We start from the raw sequence: 12884 nt of genomic DNA, 5'->3' as shown, positions 1-12884 counted from the left end.
CTGTCCAGTCGTCTCCTCTAACCACTAGGCTACCCTGCCGCCCCTCCACTCTAACCACTAGGCTACCCTGCCCTCCACTCTAACCACTAGGCTACCCTGCCGCCCTCCACTCTAACCACTAGTATACCCTGCCGCCCCTCCACTCTAACCACTAGGCTACCCTGCCCTGCCCCTCCACTCTAACCACTAGTATACCCGCCCCTCCACTCTAACCACTAGGCTACCCTGCCCACCACTCTAACCACTAGGCTACCCTGCCGCCCCTCCCTCTAACCACTAGTATACCCTGCCGCCCCTCCACTCTAACCACTATATACCCTGTCCAGCCCCTCCCTCTAACCACTAGTATACCCTGTCGCCCCTCCACTCTAACCACTAGGCTACCCTGCCGCCCCTCCACTCTAACCACTAGGCTACCCTGTCCCACTCTCCACTCCCTCTAACCACTAGGCTACCCTGTCGCCCCTCCCTCTAACCACTAGTATACCCTGCCCCCTCCACTCTAACCACTAGTATACCCTGTCCAGTCGCCCCTCCACTCTAACCACTAACAGCCCTGTCCACTCTACCCTAATCTGCTAGTATATAACAGCCCCTCCCTCTAACCACTAGTCTACCCTGCCGCCCCTCCACTCTAACCACTAGGCTACCCTGTCGCCCCTCCATCTGCTAATATAGACTACCCTGTCGCCCTCCACTCTAACTAACCACCCTGGCTCCCTGCTAGATATAACAGCCTGTCCAGTCCTCCACTCTAACCACTAGGCTACCCTGTCCAGCCCCTCCACTCTAACCACTAGGCTACCTGCCGCCCCTCCACTCTAACCACTAGGCTACCCTGTCGCCCCTCCACTCTAACCACTAGGCTACCCTGTCACCCCTGTACGCTGTAGTTGTATAACCTCAAAACTAACAGAACAGGATGCAGTATGTACAGTCTGTCAGTAACAGTAGGGTTAGGGTCAGTCTACTCCATCATGTCAGGATGCTGTATGTACAGTCTGTCAGTAACAGTAGGGTTAGGTTCAGTCTACTCCATCATGTCAGGATGCTGTATGTACAGTCTGTCAGTAACAGTAGGGTTAGGTTCAGTCTACTCCATCATGTCAGGATGCTGTATGTAACAGTCTGTCAGTAACAGTAGGGTTAGGTTCAGTCTACTCCATCATGTCAGGATGCTGTATGTACAGTCTGTCAGTAACAGTAGGGTTAGGTTCAGTCTACTCCATCATGTCAGGATGCTGTATGTACAGTCTGTCAGTAACAGTAGGGTTAGGTTCAGTCTACTCCAATCATGTCAGGATGCTGTCCTGTACAGTCTGTCAGTAACAGTAGGGTTAGGTTCAGTCTACTCCATCATGTCAGGATGCTGTATGTACAGTCTGTCAGTAACAGTAGGGTTAGGTTCAGTCTACTCCATCATGTGCTGTATGTAAGTCTGTCAGTAACAGTCTAGGTTCAGTCTACTCCATCATGTCAGGATGCTGTATGTAACAGTCTCTACTCCTCTAATCTGTAGGGTTAACAGTTCAGTCTACTCCATCATGTCAGGATGCTGTATGTACAGTCTGTCAGTAACAGTAGGGTTAGGTTCAGTCTACTCCATCATGTCAGGATGCTGTATGTACAGTCTGTCAGTAACAGTAGGGTTAGGTTCAGTCTACTCCATCATGTCAGGATGCTGTATGTACAGTCTGTCAGTAACAGTAGTCAGTAATGCTGTATCTGCTAGGGTTAGGTTCAGTCTACTCCATCATGTCAGGATGCTGTATATAACAGTCTGTCAGTAACAGTAGGGTTAGGTTCAGTCTACTCCATCATGTCAGGATGCTGTATGTACAGTCTGTCAGTAACAGTAGGGTTAACAGTTCAGTCTACTCCATCATGTCAGGATGCTGTGTGTACAGTCTGTCAGTAACAGTAGGGTTAGGTTCAGTCTCTCCATCATGTCAGGATGCTGTATGTACAGTCTGTCAGTAACAGTAGGGTTAGGTTCAGTCTACTCCATCATGTCAGGATGCTGTATGTACAGTCTGTCAGTAACAGTAGGGTTAATTCAGTCTACTCCATCATGTCAGGATGCTGTATGTACAGTCTGTCAGTAACAGTAGGGTTAGGTTCAGTCTACTCCATCATGTCAGGATGCTGTATGTCTCCTCTAATCAGTAGTATATAACAGTGTCTCGTCTCCATCTAATCAGTGCTAGTATGTAACAGTCCTGTCAGTAGGGTTAGGTTCAGTCTACTCCATCATGTCAGGATGCTGTATGTACAGTCTGTCTAGTAACAGTAGGGTTAGGTTCAGTCTACTCCATCATGTCAGGATGCTGTATGTACAGTCTGTCAGTAACAGTAGGGTTAGGTTCAGTCTACTCCATCATGTCAGGATGCTGTATGTACAGTCTGTCAGTAACAGTAGGGTTAGGTTCAGTCTACTCCATCATGTCAGGATGCTGTATGTACAGTCTGTCAGTCTAATCAGTAGGGTTAACAGGTTCAGTCTACTCCTCATGTCTGCTGTATGTACAGTCTGTCAGTAACAGTAGGGTTAACAGTTCAGTCTACTCCATCATGTCAGGATGCTGTATATACAGTCTGTCAGTAACAGTAGGGTTAGGTTCCAGTCTACTCCATCATGTCAGGATGCTGTATGTACAGTCTGTCAGTAACAGTATTAGGTTCAGTCTACTCCTCTGTCAGGATGCTGTATGTACAGTCTGTCAGTAACAGTAGGGTTACAGTTCAGTCTACTCCAATCTGCTAGTGTCAGGATGCCCTGTCAGTCGTCTCCTCTAATCTGCTAGTATATAACAGTCCTGTCAGTCTACCCAGTAATCTGCAGTAACAGGTCAGTCGGTTCAGTCTACTCCATAGTATATAACAGTCCAGGATGCTCCTACTACATCTGCTAGTAACAGTAGGGTTAGGTCCAGTCTACTCCAATGTCTGCTAGTATATAACAGTCTGTCAGTAAATCAGTAGGGTTAACAGTCTACTCCAATCATCTCAGGATCTGCTGTATGTAACAGTCCTGTCAGTAACAGTAATCTTAGGATATAACTACTCCATCATGTCAGGATGCTGTATATACAGTCTGTCAGTAACAGTAGGGTTAACAGTCAGTCTACCCAATATGTCAGGATGCTGTATATGTACAGTCTGTCAGTAACTGCTAGGGTTAACAGTTCAGTCTACTCCATCATGTCAGGATGCTAGTATATAACAGTCTGTCAGTAACAATCTGCTAGTAGGTTCAGTCTACTCCAGTCAGGATGCTGTATGTACCCAGTCTGTCAGTAACAGTAGGGTTAATTCAGTCTACCCATCATGTCAGGATGCTGTATGTACAGTCTGTCAGTAACAGTAGGGTTATAGTATATAACTCCCTGTCATGTCAGGATGCTGTATGTACAGTCTGTCAGTAACAGTAGGGTGGTTCAGTCTACTCCTAGTATATAACAGTCAGGATGCTGTATGTAATCTGCTAGTAACAGTAGGGTTAGGTTCAGTCTACCCTAGTCATATCAACATGCTGTATGTACAGTCTGTCTAACAGTAGGGTTAGGTTCAGTCCTCCATCATGTCAGGATGCTGTATATACAGTCTGTCAGTAACAGTCTAATCTGCTAGTTACTCCATCATGTCAATGCTAGTATATAACAGTCCTGTCAGTCTGTCAGTCGTCTCAACAGTAGTATATAACAGGTTAGGTTCAGTCTACTCCATCATGTCAGGATGCTCCTGTCCAGTGTAGTATATAACAGCCCTGTCAGTCTGTCTGTATATAACCTGTCCAGTAGTCTCCTCTAATTGCTAGGTTAACAGTCCTACTCCATCATGTCAGGATGCTGTATATAACAGTCTGTCAGTAACAGTAGGGTTAGGTTCAGTCTACTCCATCTAATCTCAGATGCTGTATGTAAGTCTGTCAAACAGTAGGGTTAGGTTCAGTCTACTCCAATCTGTCAGTATGCTGTATGTCCAGTCTGTCCCCTGCTAGTATTAGTTCAGTCTACTCCATAATCTGCTGTATGTACAGTCTGTCAGTAACAGTAATCTTAGGTTCAGTCCCTGTACTCCTCTATGTCAGGATGCTGTATGTACAGTCTGTCAGTAACAGTAGGGTTAGGTTCAGTCTATAACTCCCTCATGTCAGGATGCTGTATATAACAGTCCTGTCCAGTGTCAGTAACAGTAGGGCTTATATAACAGTCCTGTCCAGTCTACCCTTTGTCAGGATGCTCCTCTAATCTGCTGTATATAACAGTAGGGTTAGGTTCAGTCTACTCCATCATGTCAATCTGCTAGTATATAACAGTCCTGTCAGTTGCTACTCCTCCTCTAATCAGGATGCTGTAAAGTCTGTCAGTAATCTGCTAGGGTTAACAGTTCAGTCCTCCATCATGTCAGGATGCTGTATGTACAGTCTGTCAGTAATCTGTAGGGTTAACAGTTCAGTCGTACTCCATCATGTCAGGATGCTGTATATACAGTCCCTGTCAGTAACAGAGGGTTAGGTTCAGTCTGACTCCATCATGTGCAGGATGCTGTCACTGTACCCCTGTCAGTAACAGTAGGGTTCCAGTCGTTCACTGCTACTCCATCATGTCAGGATGCTGTATGTACAGTCTGTCAGTAACAGTAGGGTTAGTATTAACAGTCTGAAATCATGTCAGGATGCTGTATGTAATCTGTCAGTAACAGTTGGGTTCCCTGAATTCAGTATACTCCATCATTCTCCTCCACTAATCTGCTGTATGTACAGTCTGTCAGTAACTGTAGGGTTAACAGTCCTGTTCTGTCTACTCCATCATGTCAGTTGCTGTATGTACAGTCTGTCAGTAACACAGGGTTAGGTTCAGTATATAACTCCATCATGTCAGGATGCTGTATGTACAGTCTGTCAGTAACAGTAGTATATTAGGTTGTCAGTCCTCCATCATCAACCACTAGTATACAGTCTGTCAGTAACAGTGGTTCAGTCTACTCTCAGAATCTGCTAGTATGTACAGTCTGTCAGTAACCAGTAGGGTTACCCTGAGTCCCTCCATCTAATGTCTAGTGCTGTAGTACAGTCTGAGTAATAGGGTTACTGAGTCTACTCCTCATGTCTGCTAGGATGCTATATGAGTCTGTCAGTAACTGCTAGTAGGGTTACAGCCCTGTCAGTCCCTCCATCATGTAGGATGCTGAGAACTGCTAGTATATAACTGAAATCTGGGTTAGGTTCAGTCTGTCAGGATACTGTATGTCAGTCCCTCTAACAGTAGGGTTAGGTTCAGAAATGCCATATAACAGCATGTCTCCCCTGCTAGTATATAACAGTCTGTCAGTAACAGTAGGGTTAGTTCAGTCTAATCCATCATGTCAGGATGCTTATGTACAGTCTGTCAGTAACAGTAGGGTTAGAACTATCATGTCAGTCTGCTGTATTACAGTCTGTCAGTAACAGTATGGGTTAGGTTCAGTCTACTCCATCATGTCAGGATGCTGTATGTACAGTCTGTCAGTAACAGTAGGGTTAGGTTCAGTCTACTCCATTCAGGATGCTAGTTGTCAGTAACAGGTTCAGTCACTCCATCATGTCAGGATGCTGTGTACAGTCTGTCAGTAACAGTAGGGTTAGGTTCAGTCTACTCCATCATGTCTGTATGTACAGTCTGTCAGTAACAGTAGGGTTAGGTTCAGTCTACTCCATCATGTCAGGATGCTGTAGTACAGTCTGTCAGTAACAGTAGGGTTAGGTTCAGTCTACTCCATCATGTCAGGATGCTGTATGTACAGTCTGTCAGTAACAGTAGGGTTAGGTTCAGTCTACTCCATCATGTCAGGATGTCTCTACAGTAGGATGCTGTAGTACAGTCTGTCAGTAATCAGTAGGGTTAGGTCTCAGTCTACTCCATCATGTCAGGATGCTGTATGTACAGTCTGTCAGTAACAGTAGGGTTAGGTTCAGTCTACTCCATCATGTCAGGATGCTGTATGTACAGTCTGTCAGTAACAGTAGGGTTAGGTTCAGTCTACTCCATCATGTCAGGATGCTGTCCATGTACAGTCTGTCAGTAACAGTAGGGTTAGGTTCAGTCTACTCCATCATGTCAGGATGCTGTGTGTACAGTCTGTCAGTAACAGTAGGGTTAGGTTCAAACTACTCCATCATGTCAGGATGCTGTATGTACAGTCTGTCAGTAACAGTAGGGTTAGGTTCAGTCTACTCCATCATGTCAGGATGCTGTATGTACAGTCTGTCAGTAACAGTAGGGTTAGGTTCAGTCTACTCCATCATGTCAGGATGCTGTATGTACAGTCTGTCAGTAACAGTAGGGTTAGGTTCAGTCTACTCCATCATGTCAGGATGCTGTATGTCTGTCAGTAACAGTAGGGTTAGGTTCAGTCTACTCCATCATGTCAGGATGCTGTATGTACAGTCTGTCAGTAACAGTAGGGTTAGGTTCAGTCTACTCCATCATGTCAACCATGCTGTATGGACAGTCTCTGTAACAGTAGGGTTAGGTTCAGTCTAACCATCATGTCAGGATGCTGCCCCTATCTAACAGGGTCCCCTAACAGTAGGGGGAGGTTCAGCTACTCCATCATGTCAGGATCTCTGTAGTAACCAGTCCCTGTCAGTCCACTCTAACCAGTAGGGTTAGGTTCAGTCTACTCCATCATGTCAGGATGCTGTAACCACTGTACAGTCTGTCAGTAACAGTAGGGTTAGGTTCAGTCTACTCCATCATGTCAGGATGCTGTATGTCTGTCAGTAACCAGTAGGGTTAGGTCCTCAGTTAGAACTTCCATCATGTCAGGAACTGTATGTCTGTCAGTAACACTAGGGTTAGGTTCAGTCTACTCCATCATGTCAGGATGCTGTATGTACAGTCTGTCAGTAACAGTAGGGTTAGGTTCAGTCTACTCCATCATGTCAGGATCAGGATGCTGTATGTACAGTCTGTCAGTAACAGTAGGGTTAGGTTCAGTCTACTCCATCATGTCAGGATGCTGTGTGTACAGTCTGTCAGTAACAGTAGGGTTAGGTTCAGTCTCATGTCAGGAACTGTATGACAGTCTGTCAGTAACAGTAGGGTTAGGTTCAGTCTACTCCATCATGTCAGGATGCTGTATGTACAGTCTGTCAGTAACAGTAGGGTTAGGTTCAGTCTACTCCATCATGTCAGGATGCTGTGTACAGTCTGTCAGTAACAGTAGGGTTAGGTTCAGTCTACTCCATCATGTCAGGATGCTGTATGTACAGTCTGTCAGTAACAGTAGAAAAGTCTACTCCATCATGTCAGGATGCTGTATGTACAGTCTGTCAGTAACAGTAGGGTTAGGTTCAGTCTACTCCATCATGTCAGGATGCTGTATGTACAGTCTGTCAGTAAAGTAGGGTTAGGTTCAGTCTACTCCATCATGTCAGGATGATGTACAGTAGCTGTCAGTAACAGTAGGGTTAGGTTCAGTCTACTCCATCATGTCAGGATGCTGTATGTACAGTCTGTCAGTAACAGTAGGGTTAGGTTCAGTCTACTCCATCATGTCAGGATGCTGTACTTCCAGTAACAGTAGGGTTAGGTTCAGTCTACTCCATCATGTCAGGATGCTGTATGTACAGTCTGTCAGTAACAGTAGGGTTAGGTTCAGTCTGGATGCTGTATGTACAGTCTGTCAGTAACAGTAGGGTTAGGTTCAGTCTACTCCATCATGTCAGGATGCTGTGTGTACAGTCTGTCAGTAACAGTAGGGTTAGGTTCAGTACTCCATGTCTGATGGCTTTTAGTTGAAATTGAACTGACCCCATGTAGTTGAGAACAGATGAAATTGAACTGAGTTTTAGTTGAGAACAGTTGAAATGAACTGACCCTTTTAGTTGAGAACTAGCATGAAATTGAACTGACCCCTTTTAGTTGAGAACAGTTGAAATGGAACTGACCCTTTTAGTTGAGAACAGTTGAAATGGAACTGACCCCTTTTAGTTGAGAACAGTTGAAATGGAACTGACCCCTTTAGTTGAGAACAGTTGAAATGGAACTGACCCCTTTTAGTTGAGAACAGTTGAAATGGAACTGACCCCTTTTAGTTGAGAACAGTTGAAATGGAACTGACCCCTTTTAGTTGAGAACAGTTGAAATGGAACTGACCCCTTTTAGTTGAGAACAGTTGAAATGGAACTGACCCCTTTTAGTTGAGAACAGTTGAAATTGAACTGACCCCTTTTAGTTGAGAACAGTTGAAATTGAACTGACCCTTTTAGTTGAGAACAGTTGAAATTCCAACTGACCCCTTTTAGTTGAGAACAGTTGAAATGGAACTGACCCCTTTTAGTTGAGAACAGTTGAAATGGAACTGACCCCTTTTAGTTGATTACAGTTGAAATTGAACTGACCCCTTTTAGTTGAGAACAGTGAAATTGAACTGACCCCTTTTAGTTGACAACAGATGAAATGGAACTGACCCCTTTTAGTTGAGAACAGTTGAAATTGAACATGACCCCTTTTAGTTGAGAACAGTTGAAATTGCCTTCCAGTTGATCAACAGCATTGAAATTGAACTACCCCTTTTAGTTGAGAACAGATGAAATTGAACTGACCCCTTTTAGTTGAATATCTATAACATTGTTAGCTATTGAACTGACCCCTTTTAGTTGAGAACAGTTGAAATTGAACTGACCCCTTTTAGTTGAGAACAGTTGAAATCTGAACTGACCTCTTTTAGTTGAGAACAGTTGAAATGGAACTGACCCCTTTTAGTTGAGCAGTTGAAATTAACTCCCCTTTTAGTTGAGAACAGTTGAAATGGAACTGACCCCAACCCTGTAGATAAGCCTACTTGATTGAACCTCTGATTTGACCACTAGGCTGTTATTCTACTGTGTGTGTTTCTATCATCACCACAACACTGTCACTCTGAGCAAAACCTTTGAACCCATTACAACAGTGGATCCCACATTCCCAGATCATCGATCATATACATTGATTGATTGAGAGGATACGATGTAGCCGGCAGGGATCCAGTGGGAGGGAAGCAAGGGGACAAACACTCCAAACCCGGTGACAGCGAAGATGGCTAGAGGAGCCATGCCAGGAGCTGGAAGGGGTGTGGAGGCCAGCTCCACCCGTTGGTCCTGGAGCACAGAGGCAGGTCCCGCCGGGGCCAGCCTCACTCACTGGGGCATCATTACGGTTGGGGTTGGGTTTACACACGTCCATACGGGAGGGGACACCTTCTGGAGAGGGAGGGAGGGAGGGAGGGGGAGAGAGGGGAGGGATGGGAGAGACAGAAGAGAGAGGAGAGAATGAGACAGAGAGATCAGAGAGAGATTAGAGACTGAGAGAGAGAGAGAGAGAGAGAGAGAAAAGCAAAGCATCAGCACTCTGGTCATTGTTGCATTATTCACATATCATATAACATTGTTATTAGCTACAGTGTTATTGACATTAGATGGTATGATCATGTCTTCCATTTTGAAGGAAGTCATTACCATTTGCATCTTTTGGTTACAGGTCAGATGGCCATGCCTAGTAACCGGAAGGTTGTATTCAAATCCCTGCGCTGACAAGGTACAAATCTGTCGTTCTGCCCCTGAACAGGCAGTTAACCCACTGTTCCTTGGCCGTCATTGAAAATAAGAATTTGTTCTTAACTGACTTGCCTGGTTAAATAAAGGTAAAATTAAAAAAAATACAAATAAAATTCAGGCGAGGGCTGTACTGTATTACATGATTACTAGCTATAACACTAAAACACAATCCAAATGTTTGTGTGCAAGCAGGGTGTTTCTGAAACCAGTCAGCTCATCATCATTACTTTGTACTGTAGCTAGCATGCCTACCATATAATTATCTCTGTACTGTAGCTAGCATGCCAACCATATAATTATCTCTGCTCTGTAGCTAGCATGCCAACCATATCTGCTCTGTAGCTAGATGGCTAGCATGCCTTCCATATCAGCACCATTATCTCTGCTCTGTAGCTAGCTGGCTAGCATGCCTTCCATATCAGCATCATTACCTCTGCTCTGTAGCTAGATGGCTAGCATGCCTTCCATATCAGCATCATTATCTCTGTACTGTAGCTAGATGGCTAGCAAGCCTTCCATATCAGCACCATTATCTCTGCTCTGTAGCTAGATGGCTAGCATGCCTTCCATATCAGCATTTATCTCTGCTCTGTAGCTAGATGGCTAGCAAGCCTTCCATATCAGCATCATTACCTCTGCTCTGTCGCTAGATGGCTAGCAAGCCTTCCATATCAGCATCATTATCTCTGCTCTGTCGCTAGATGGCTAGCATGCCTTCCATATCAGCATCATTACCTCTGCTCTGTCGCTAGATGGCTAGCAAGCCTTCCATATCAGCACCATTATCTCTGTACTGTAGCTAGATGGCTAGCATGCCTTCCATATCAGCATCATTACCTCTGCTCTGTAGCTAGATGGCTAGCATGCCTTCCATATCAGCATCATTACCTCTGCTCTGTCGCTAGATGGCTAGCATGCCTTCCATATCAGCATCATTACCTCTGCTCTGTCGCTAGATGGCTAGCAAGCCTTCCATATCAGCATCATTATCTCTGTACTGTAGCTAGATGGCTAGCATGCCTTCCATATCAGCATCATTACCTCTGCTCTGTCGCTAGATGGCTAGCATGCCTTCCATATCAGCATTTATCTCTGCTCTGTCGCTAGATGGCTAGCATGCCTTCCATATCAGCATCATTACCTCTGCTCTGTCGCTAGATGGCTAGCATGCCTTCCATATCAGCGTCATTACCTCTGCTCTGTAGCTAGATGGCTAGCATGCCTTCCATATCAGCATCATTACCTCTGCTCTGTCGCTAGATGGCTAGCATGCCTTCCATATCAGCATCATTACCTCTGCTCTGTCGCTAGATGGCTAGCATGCCTTCCATATCAGCACCATTATCTCTGTCTGTAGCTAGATGGCTAGCATGCCTTCCATATCAGCATCATTACCTCTGCTCTGTCGCTAGATGGCTAGCATGCCTTCCATATCAGCGTCATTACCTCTGCTCTGTCGCTAGATGGCTAGCATGCCTTCCATATCAGCATCATTACCTCTGCTCTGTCGCTAGATGGCTAGCATGCCTTCCATATCAGCATCATTACCTCTGCTCTGTAGCTAGATGGCTAGCATGCCTTCCATATCAGCATCATTACCTCTGCTCTGTAGCTAGATGGCTAGCATGCCTTCCATATCAGCATCATTACCTCTGCTCTGTCGCTAGATGGCTAGCATGCCTTCCATATCAGCATCATTACCTCTGCTCTGTCGCTAGATGGCTAGCATGCCTTCCATATCAGCATCATTACCTCTGCTCTTTCGCTAGATGGCTAGCATGCCTTCCATATCAGCGTATTACCTCTGCTCTGTAGCTAGATGGCTAGCATGCCTTCCATATCAGCATCATTACCTCTGCTCTGTAGCTAGATGGCTAGCATGCCTTCCATATCAGCATCATTACCTCTGCTCTGTAGCTAGATGGCTAGCAAGCCTTCCATATCAGCATCATTACCTCTGCTCTGTAGCTAGATGGCTAGCAAGCCTTCCATATCAGCAGCATTACCTCTGCTCTGTCGCTAGATGGCTAGCATGCCTTCCATATCAGCATCATTATCTCTGCTCTGTAGCTAGATGGCTAGCATGTCTTCCATATCAGCATCATTACCTCTGCTCTGTAGCTAGATGGCTAGCAAGCCTTCCATATCAGCATCATTACCTCTGCTCTGTAGCTAGATGGCTAGCAAGCCTTCCATATCAGCACCATTATCTTAATTGTAGACAGAAGAACAAAAGCACCATCCCGTTATAAAAGGGAAGCTGGTAATACTTGCAGGTTGTGACTGAGTGACTCACCTTTTCAGTGCGGGTTGAATCGACTGGGGACGCTGCTGCTGCTGAGGGCTGTTCTTCTTAACCAAATCATCTCAGAGTCGGATCACAACAAGGCGGGTCCGCCGTTGTCTTTCCTCCAGGGGTTTCAGCTAAAGTCCAGCAGCAGGGTCCCATGTCTTGCTTCATTCAGCATGAATGCCAGCCATTGTTTTTAACTAGCTAGCTGCACACCACACAGAGGCAATCAGCCAACCCTCCTTCTCCAAGGAATTCAAGTCAGTAGGGCGTAAAAGTATATGCCATGAGGGGGATATAACTTGCTAGTTAAGCTTCCTAGCTTCCAAATCAACACCCCATACGATTTGTTTTAGGCTAGCAAGCTAATTGCTTTTTGCTAGCTTATCTGAAAGCCAGCAAAGGTAACGTTAGCTAACTGTACCAGGATCAGTTGATTGATTAGGAGCTTTTTCTTTATGTCTGGAGATGCTGTCCGGAATCTGTTAGCTCTGTCGCTAACCGCGGTATTAACCTACTGTAACAGCCACTAGCCTGGGCAATGTGGCATCGGTAAACTCAGCCAGCGAGGTTAGCTTGTTAAAAAAAAAAGACCACGATTCAACAAAAAATACCAAATCATGAAATATCAAAAGCTACCACCAATTGAGTTATACTATTTTCATCTTAAATGGTAAGTTATTTTAACCAGATATCGGATAATAACAGTAGACTTGGTTCCTGTAAAACAAAATCCCTTCCGATTTTTCAACTTCCTGGTTTCCCTGGTAACGACCCAGAGCCCCGTTCTGATTGGTCCTAGTAGGAGTCGCCACCACAGTGACCCCTGGTGGTCATGTCGAGCAACACGCCCATGCTGCACCTGTTTCGAATCCCCAATGCTTTCCACAATGTTTTCACAGACGAGCTACAGGTGCCGCCGAGCCAGGTAGCTTAGCGTGGATTCAATGGGAGAGCACTTACACTGCTTGTATGTTGAGTTTCTCCAGATACATAGGAGTCATTTGACGTCTC

General features: G+C 45.2%; 1 pseudogene; it reads right to left on the bottom strand.

Moving 5' to 3' along the window:
• Positions 1 to 12621, bottom strand: part of LOC135554434 (palmitoyltransferase ZDHHC1-like) — a 69124-nt pseudogene extending 56503 nt beyond the window's left edge.
• Between the last annotated feature and the right edge of the window lie 263 nt (positions 12622 to 12884).

This window comes from Oncorhynchus masou, chromosome 2 (genome assembly GCF_036934945.1).
Source record: "Oncorhynchus masou masou isolate Uvic2021 chromosome 2, UVic_Omas_1.1, whole genome shotgun sequence".
In the NCBI taxonomy this organism is placed as follows: domain Eukaryota; kingdom Metazoa; phylum Chordata; class Actinopteri; order Salmoniformes; family Salmonidae; genus Oncorhynchus; species Oncorhynchus masou.
Note: the sequence above shows the minus strand (reverse complement) of the source record. Positions and strands in the feature narration are given on the sequence as shown.